The sequence below is a fragment of the Apium graveolens genome, chromosome 3 (assembly GCF_009905375.1).
Source record: "Apium graveolens cultivar Ventura chromosome 3, ASM990537v1, whole genome shotgun sequence".
In the NCBI taxonomy this organism is placed as follows: Eukaryota; Viridiplantae; Streptophyta; class Magnoliopsida; order Apiales; family Apiaceae; genus Apium; species Apium graveolens.
Window position 1 is genome coordinate 223,442,119 of NC_133649.1, and position 3,646 is coordinate 223,445,764.

Consider the following 3,646-nt stretch of genomic DNA (forward strand, 5'->3'; position numbering starts at 1 on the left):
AACAAGAAAAATACTTGGGGAACTTTGATGTGGTTCGAGTTCTCGAGATTGATAGAATTCTTTTTAAAGGACAAGGGAGGGGTAGACTCTGGTACTCTGTGTACTCAAAAACTTGTGAAGTATGTGTATACCCAAAAATGGGACACGTAGCCCGAATGCGGCAAGGGTGATAACCGGGATACGAAGGTGTCGTCCTTTTACTAGTAAAAAAGGTTACTATTATCGTATTACGACTGATCATCGTATACGGTGGCTCCAACGAGTGTCCAAATTCTTCCAATTGGAATTGTGATGCAATACCGTAACCCAAGCCTAGGTGCTGGGTTTACTATTAAGGTATTTGCAGGATAATAAAATCCCCTAAAGAATTGTTTTCATAAGAAGGTGTGTATCACCAAGGAAAACTATTTTCGAATAAAACATAATTATCATATATGATTTTTTACGTAAGATCATACAGTCATTTTCATACTATACATTATTATGCTGGGCATTATAGCTCACACTTGTTTTCTTAAATTGACATAACACAACAGTGAATCAAGATGCCTGCCAAGAGAATCACAGCCAGGAAACGGGTAGGAAATGGCCAACTGTTCCGTAGATTGTTTGGTGCTGTACCGCAGGTAGTCCGAATAAGCTGGATTAGTTTTCAGTTGTTTTTAGTTCGGGTTATTTATAAGTATGACTTATGTAAGGTAATAAACAAGAAACGTATATTTGTTCGTCGGACTAGCCTTACTTAAAGGTTACTCCCCGGTAAGACTTAATCACTTTTGGGTTGTAATAATTATCACTTGATGGTTGAATTACTCTAGTTATGAATGCTTCATTTCCAAGACAATAACCTGTAAGTGTGTGTGTGTGTGGGGTCGTGAAGCGTGAGTATTTATATATTGTAGTGTGAGTTATGTGGCTGTAATAGTTTAGATGGCGTGGCCTCCGAGATTCCTGACCCCAGATTCAGGGGTGCCTCAAATTCCAATATATTTTTGAAGCAGATGAAGATCCAAACATATAGAGTTTAAAAGTAACCCGTATATTTGAAACACATACCTATTAATCCCAAAGGATGTCCCAGAGCCATTGCACCTCCATTAACATTGATCTTTGCTGGATCTAGTTCCAGCTTCTTTTTACAATACACCTACTGAGATCCAAATGCCTACAGTTTGGGAGCAGAGTTGGAATAGTAGCAAAATATTTAATTCATAATATTAGAATTGTTATGCTAAATAACATAAATAGGTGTTTATCTCGCATACTTTATAGATGCAGCTTTGCGCCATGATTTTGTTAAGAGACTAAATATCACTAGTCCTTTGTGGGTCTTGTAGGAGCTTCTGTCCATTTTACCAAAGTTGTTCAAGCTAGAACAACCTCCAATAACATAAATATCATCCAGAATACTTGCAACAGAAAACATGAACCTTGCTTAAAGGACTTCAGCGTCTATTTTGTGCCACTGATTAAAGGAAACATCAAAAGCATGTATCTCGCCTGAACAAAAACCATCTTTAATAACACCAAAAACAAATAACCATGGAGTCTGATATAAAACTTCACGTCTCATCTGCATGAACCTCGATGTTCTCGTCCAATAAATTAACTCCTTTAGCTAGTGGCTCTACCTCGGTCTTCCTTGCTGAACCATCAATGACCATCCCATGAGTCTGTGAATGATACTTTTATTAGATATATTTGTGATGTCATGGCTAATATGATTTGTGTTTAAGTTTTCAGATCTTACTTAACAGGACAAATCAGTACTTAACTGGAAATCAGTACTTATACTAAAGTCAGGACTTGAGATATCAGAACTTAAGTTATCAAAACTTAATATATCAAAAGATATTTATCAGGAGATAATATCAAGACTTAAGGAGACTTTCAGATAAGGCAGGCGGCTGATTGAAAGGAAAGAAGATCGAGACTAAGACAGAAAGAAATATGCATGAAGAAAGAATTCTATGAAGAATAGAATACTTGGAAGAAAAGATAACTATTTGATATATTTTAGGAAGCAGAATTATATTCCATATCAATTAGAACAATATCTTGTAACTGTGTAGTATATAAACACATGCATAGGGTTTACACTAAATTTGTTATCTTAATGGAAGTTATTATTCAATATAACCCTAGCAGCTCTCGTGATAATTTGTTCATTACTGAGAGAGAATAGTTCTTTATAACAGAGTTTATTGTGTTGAATAAAATATATGTTTTGTTACTTGAGTTCTTATATTCGATTTGATTGTAATAAACACTGTATTCAACCCCCTTCTACAGTGTGTGTGACCTAACAAGTGGTATCAGAGCAGATCTGTTAACACACATACAGTTTAAGATCGAAAAACAATCATGTCTGAAACAGAAACTCCAACCAAGCCCACTAAAACTGAAGAACCTCCAAAAACCATAACCCATAGTCGATATGAGACTATAAGAGTTCCCATGTTGAAACCTTCTGAGTATTACATATTGATAGTGAAGATGGTTATGTTTCTGGAAGCTACAGATCCATAATATCTCGACAGGATTAATGAAGGACCACATATGCCAACCAAACTCTCTGTGAAAGTTGCAGGTTAGCCAGCAAAGTCTGTACCAAAGGAGAAAAGTGATTACACTGCTGAAGATATCTCATTGATTGCAAAGGATGCAAAGGTAAGACACTTGCTGCATAGTGCCATTGATAATGTCATGTCAAACAGGGTAATTCAATGCAAGACTGCAAAAGAGTTATGGGATGCTTTGGAAATAAGGTATCAGGGAACTGATTCAATCAAGAAGAACAGGAAGACTATACTCACTCAAGAGTATGAGCACTTTGACTCAAAGCATGATGAGTCATTAACTGATTTATATGACAGATTTGTCAAACTCTTGAATGATTTGTCACTAGTTGACAAGGAGTATGATATTGAAGATTCAAATCTTAAATTCCTATTAGCTCTTCCTGAAAGATGGGATTTGAAGGCCACAATTATAAGAGACAACTATAATCTTGATGAAACAACTCTTGATGAAATTTATGGGATGCTCAAGACTCATGAACTTGAGATGGAACAAAGAAGCAAGAGGAATGGAAGAAAGTCAAGGACAGTTGCCTTTGTGGCTGAGAAGGAAAGTCCCAAAGTAGTTGCCTCAAAGAAAGGCAAGGGAAAGGCTCTCATCACAAAGTCTGATACTGAGTCATCAAGTTCTGATAGTGATGATGACTCAGAAACTGAAAGTATACCAGAGATGGACCCTGATGAAGAGATGATGAAGCTGTGTGCTCTTATGGTGAAAGGAATCACAAAGATTGCATACAAGAAATTCAGGAGAAGAAAGAAGTTTTCCAGGAAAGGTGCAAGTTCAGATAAGAAAGGTTTCAGAAAATCTAAAGGCAAAGGAGGAAAGTCTGACAGAGGAGATTACTCAAATGTTAAATGCTACAACTGTGGTGAGAAAGGCCACATATCTCCTGATTGCAGAAAAGGAAGACTGACAAAGGCTAGGCTCTTGTCACAAAGAAGAAAAGATGATCAGATGCTTCAGATTCTGAGGATGAGGAAAACTATGCCTTGATGGTAAATGCTGATAGCAGTTCTGATACTGCTGACTTAAAGGTACCTCCAACAACTTATGCCTTTCATAC